General features: G+C 48.7%; 1 long non-coding RNA gene across 1 annotated transcript; it reads right to left on the bottom strand.

Annotated features, from left to right (window-relative positions):
* Positions 1–1,682: 1,682 nt before the first annotated feature.
* Positions 1,683–2,984, bottom strand: LOC144100694 (uncharacterized). The gene is made up of 4 exons (XR_013307805.1): positions 2,912–2,984; positions 2,670–2,840; positions 2,396–2,586; positions 1,683–1,769 (listed from the first exon to the last, which is right to left on the bottom strand). It is a non-coding gene; the product is annotated as an uncharacterized LOC144100694 (long non-coding RNA).
* Between the last annotated feature and the right edge of the window lie 2,999 nt (positions 2,985–5,983).

The raw sequence follows: 5,983 nt of genomic DNA, 5'->3' as shown, positions 1-5,983 counted from the left end.
AGTTCTCTAGTTTCTTAAGGATTACGTTGCACTCTTCAATTAACTTGTTTGTGTCGTGACCAGGGATTAGTAAACTGCTATCATCGGCGTATATAATAAATTTCGCTTTGTCATAAATATGCACAATGTCATTTATATAGATGTTAAAAAGCATCGGGCCCAGAATGCTGCCTTGAGGCACACCATTTCGTACCGCCAGAAAAAAAGACTGATGGTCGTGGATATAGACAGATTGTTTTCGATTTTGCAGGTATGATTTCATGAGGTCTAAAGGTGTTCCACGAACTCCGTTTTGAGAAAGTTTGAGTTAAAATTTGATGGTTTAGGGAATGGAAAGCCTTACTAAAATCAATGAAGAGTCCGACAGTGAGAATACCTGCTTCAGTGTTTTGCAGGATACATTCCTTAAGTTATAACAAAGCCGTTTCCGTCGACTTTCCCCTTCGGAAGCCAAATTGAGCATCAGACAGGATTTGTTCTGCATTAAAAAAGTTCACTACACGGGAAAAGATTACTTTTTCCAAGCCCTTTGAAAAGACTGGAATCACAGATATTGGTCTATAATTGGACACTACATCTTTGTCTCCCCCTTTAAGCACAACTGTCACTCTTGCTGTCTTCATTTATTCCGGGTAAACTCCCGTTTCAATTAACAAATTGAAGATGTATGCAAGCACAGGTGCAATATATGATAGTACATATTTGACTGGTTTTATCTGAATATTGTCAACATCTAAGGCTTTGCTATTATTCAAATTCATAAAGGTCTCATTGGTGGGCTCAAGGAAAAGGCTTTCGAAAGGGCTACAAGATGAAGGAACTTCAGGTAGATGCATCATAGGTAAATGGGTGGTTAAAAATTGCTGTTTAAATGGCCAGCAAGAGCCTGACCGGATAATTCAGAGCCTCTATAGATTATTCGTTGAGCTGGCGCATTTTTCGTATTGCGACGCAACAAGTTATCTACAACTTTCCACACAGTGTCTGAATTTTTCATTCTAACATCAGAGAACAGTTTTTGATGATACACAGTCTTAGCACGCTTAAGCTCAGCATTTAGATTATTTCTTGTTTTTTTTTTAATAAGAGTTTCAAGAGAGCGATTATTTAAAAAGGCATGGTACTTGTTTTTGCTCTTTATCATTCTTCTGAGCTCTGGCGTGATCCATGGTTCTCTTATTCGTTTAGACTGCTTAATGTTCTTTGTATATTTCTACAAAAACCTTGATAAACGCTGAATATGCACTATGTGAGTCCTATATAGAATAACTAGGACTCCCGCCCAAAACCATTTCAGCTTATCTGGGTACCTCCAACCTTTTTTATTTGCGTGTAACTCCAGCCCCGCTTCATCTTTGTTATCGTAGCCGCTATTGTTTCTCAAGTACCATCTTGATATTAGCAGTTTCTAATTCAAGCCTTCTGCAGGGTTTGAAGGACCTATTTAATTGGAAATGAGAACACGTGCACAGGGTGGAAAGCGTGTGATCTGCCAGGAAACACTGGGGCGGCCGGAGAAGGGCCTTTATTAAGGTTGACAGCCGTTTTGTGCCTCTTCACTTGGCAGCGACGACACAGCGTGTGCGGTCCCCATGGTTTTGCCCCAGCTGTCGAAGCAATCCTCGGGCACGACATTCGACATCTGATGTTTTTATTTAAAAAACACATGGACCAAAGTCGTCCTGTATGCAGTGCAATCGCCATGTGGTTCCACTGACGGCGAACAATCATCCACCTACCCCGGCTCTTTGGACAGATTCAGGAAACGACTGAAAAGAACAAAAGTAACGAGCAAACAAGTTAGAACGCTAAGAAACGAAGGCGCCCTGCGCTAATGCTGTAGCGAGGTCTAATATGTAAAATTTCACGGCTGGCGTCGATTTCTACAAAGCGCGGGTAGTCGCTACGGAAATAAACAAAGGCGCACTGGAGCTGGGTAAGTCTGCAGCTACAAGCACGAGATTTTTGTCTCTACCGCCGATTTCCACACCGCGCGATCGTCATAACTTTTCTTGGACTTGCTGTTGAAGCTGACAGCGATCATAAAAATTAAGGCCGCCGACTGTAGTGACAGAGGCTTGCCATTGAAAGGAACAAAGCCGTGCACTTTGTCAACCAGGCAACGAGGCCTAGCGCGAGTTTTAGAGCCGACTTGGACAAAGCGCGAGACGGCGCGCGCTGCTAACGCTTGCCGACGCAAAGAAACAAAGGCGCGCTGCGCTGGGATAATGCTGTAGCGGGGTCTAATATGTAAATTTTCACGGCTGCCGTCGATTTCGACAAAGCGCGAGAAGTCTCTAAGGAATTAAACAAAGCTGCACTGCACTGGGTGAATGCTGGACACTTAGGCCAGGCGCGATTTCCACAATGCGCGAGTCGGAACTTCTGGACTTACCGTTACAGCTGATAGCGATCCTAAAGGGCAGATTGTAGTGGCAGAATTATCGTGGCCACTTTTACCCTGGACTTGCCACTGCAAAGGAACAAAGGCGCACTGGGGTCGATGCCCTGGCGTCTCGCCACGTGGTATCGGTCCGCGGCAAATAAGGACAGCATCGGCTCGCCAGAAGCATCCAGGAAACGATGCTGCAAAAAAAGTTACGTTACAAGCGCCGCAATTTGGCGAGTTCTGCACGAGAAAACTTGCGAAAACGTTGTTCAACCCTTACCTCGTGATTGAGAACGTGCACGCCCGACAAGCGCTTCATCGTGGCTGTCAAACGGCGGTTCAGATGGCGACGCCGGCGGTCCTCAAACCGCACCTTATGTGGGTCGTCGTAATGGAGTTGCAAAATTTTGAACACCAGCACGACGTGCTCCTGCAGCAGGAAAACGAGGTCCTGGAATGCGCAAGGCATGTAGGTAAGCGGTACAGCACTTCATGAAGCGAAATTTGAGATAAAATGCGTACCTTTATGTCGCTGGCGATTTCTCGCGGGTCAGCGCCTTTTGGGGGTCGTCGCAATGTTGTGGAAGCAAGAACTGTACAGAAATTTCAGCTGGCTGCGCCGACGAGCGCACCACGCAAAAAAAAAAAGCATACCTGGACAGCTTCCGAAACGCGCGCGCGGCCGCCTACCCTCACGAAGAGAATGCCCGCAGACCACCCACGCCCGGCGGCCGGCCGTAGCGATTCCCTAGGCACTCTAGGGACAGGCCGAGAGATGCGCGGCGACCCCACATCCGGATGAGAACGAGGGCGAAGCGAAAAAACGTCACGCAGACACGCATCCCACCGACCAATCGGCGTTTCCAGCCCACCGACCCGCAAACGCTTCTCCGGAAAGCGCACCTAGCGCACCAACTTAGCTGCGCCACCTAGCGGAGTATAGAAGATTTATGTGAACGGGTAAGTGAACAGTTAACACCGCACATCATCGTTGCTTCTGTGGCGCAATGGATTAGAGTTCGTATCCCATTTTTACTCTAATATTTTTAATGATTTCTTTCTTCTTTTCAGTACTCACACCACACAAATCATTTGTCATTTTACCTTCGGCGTGTGTGTTGCCTTTTAGTTCGGACTCTGAGATGCGAGCGTAAATAGCTCTTAAAGCCACTCAGTTCAAAGCAGTTTTGCTGGCCCTTTCCTTCATTAGAAGACGTAATTACCGCGCCCCGCAAATAATTTGCCATTTTCCGTCGCGGTGTGGGTTACCTTGTATACATGTTCTATTATGATGGGATTGGAACAAAAATCGCCGCTCAAAAAGATTTCAGGCCAGCCAGGAGAGAAGACCAGGATCTGGCGGGCCGTACCGTTATAATAATAATTGGTTCTTTGGGGAAAGTAACTGGGGCAGTATCTGTTTCATATATCGTTGGACACCTGAACCACGCCGTAAGGGAATGGATAAAAGCCGTATCGTTGACGGAATGGAAATACACGCCGCATACTCACGAGGGGGGACTGGCCATATGCGTATACAAGAGGAAGAAGAAGATGGCCGACTCGCATTCGGACCTACTCAGTGACGATGTCCGCCGAGTCGCGCCTCCCGTGCACAACGAGTTCTTCGTTTGCTGGTCCGTGTGCTCTGCGACGTTCGCCATTCTGGTCGTTCCGGGAGGCCTGCTCCTAATGCGCAGTCTTCGCGCCGACGTGGGCCCGCGCTCAGGGGGCGCCATGGTCGCGGCTCTGCCTTTCCGCGACCAATACGTGGCCCCCGAGCGGACTGCGGTTCGGGCTCCGCCGCGCTGCCTGCTACCCGAGGAGCCCACTAACCTGACCTTCAACCTTGCCAAGCAGTACGCCCCTAAACTCGCTGGCCTAGAAGCCGCACCTGCGGTGAAGGGCTCGAAAAAGGCTCTGCAAGTGTTCTGTTACTATAACAAGAGTCGCGCCACCTGGCTACAGGGAGGCCATTCGTGGTAAGTGCACGGTGGGAAGCTGTATCTTGAAGCGAACTGAACGGTAGTCGGCTCAGCTTATAGAACATTGCACCATTGTACCGTTGCACCATTGTATGAAGCGGCGTAAAGCGGCAATAGACCAGCATTTTCCCTGTTCTTCACGTATCATCTTTTACGCTGGTGGAATGCTACACATGGCGAAAAACCCTTGCAAAAATTTCTTTGCACAGTCTATAGACTGTCCATAGTCTTCTGTCTATGAAGATTATAGACTCTCTATATAGACAAAAGAACAGTCTATAGGCAACTGGGTAGCTGACCTCTGCTTTAGCTGATGTACGGCCATCACACCGACCGTCGTGAGCGAGTCAATGGCGTGTGTTCTGTAACAAAGGGAAATTCCGCCTCTTTTGTTCCACGAAAATTAATAATTGTTACCTGCTGTGCGATTATCATCATTTGCTGGTTTTACTGGTAGGTGCTCAACAACGAGTAACACTATTACTACTGCTATGTATTACATCCAAAGGGTAGTTTCAGTTGAAACCAAGCTCCTGGCTTCGGTAGCTTCGATGTCACATGAATCATCTAGCGTTTTCATGTTCAGCGTCCCGCTGTATTCACTCTAACGGCGCGGTTGAGGTGTCCATCTAGAAGTAAGGCAGTTACTGGGCAATTTTCCTTTATAATAATTTGTTTTGGGGGAAAGGAAATGGCGCAGTATCTGTCTCATACATCGTTGGACACCTGAACCCCGCCGTAAGGGAAGGGAGAAAGTAGGGAGTGAAAGAAGAAAGGAAGGAAAAGGTGCCGTAGTGGAGGGCTCCGGAATAATTTCGACCACCTGGGGATCTTTAACGTGCACTGACATCGCACAGCTCAGGGGCGCCTTAGCGTTTTTCCCCCATAAAAACGCAGCCGCCGCGGTCGGGTTCGAACCCGGGAACTCCTGATCAGTAGCCGAGCGCCCTAACCACTGAGCCACCGTTGCGGGTGGCTAAGTTCCGTTCGAACCCGACCGCGGCGGCTGCGTTTTTATGGAGGAAAAACGCTAAGGCGCCCGTGTGCTGTGCGATGTCAGTGCACGTTAAAGATCCCCAGGTGGTCGAAATTATTCTGGAGCCCTCCACTACGGACCTATTTGTTCCTCTCTTCTTTCACTCCCTCCTTTATCCCTTCCCTTACGGCGCGGTTCAGGTGTCCAACGATATATGAGACAGATACTGCGCCATTTCCTTTCCACCAAAAACCAATTATTTTTCTAGGCGAGTGAAGCGGCTAACGAATTGCCGTTGGCGCACTCGTGTGCTTCAGGTTCGGCGTAGCGTCTGTGCCGTTCTCCTTCTGCCGCTACGTCATCTACGGACCGATGAGGCTGGACGGCTGGACCGCCAGTATAAAGACCACGGCTCGCGACGTCATCCTGATCGAACAACTCAGGTCGGCCGTCACATCCGGTTCCGGTGGCAAGAACGCGTCGTCGTCCCTTCTGGTCTCCGTCAGAGGCCGCGGCGAGTTCACGGACCTCCGCCGATCGGCGGGGAACGTCAGGTGATGGGCCGCGAGTCACGTGACGCTTTCATTTTAATCACGCACAAAATAATCATTGAGAATTTTCAGAAATTTCAAC

Source organism: Amblyomma americanum, chromosome 8 (assembly GCF_052857255.1).
Source record: "Amblyomma americanum isolate KBUSLIRL-KWMA chromosome 8, ASM5285725v1, whole genome shotgun sequence".
Lineage (NCBI taxonomy): Eukaryota > Metazoa > Arthropoda > Arachnida > Ixodida > Ixodidae > Amblyomma > Amblyomma americanum.
Note: the sequence above shows the minus strand (reverse complement) of the source record. Positions and strands in the feature narration are given on the sequence as shown.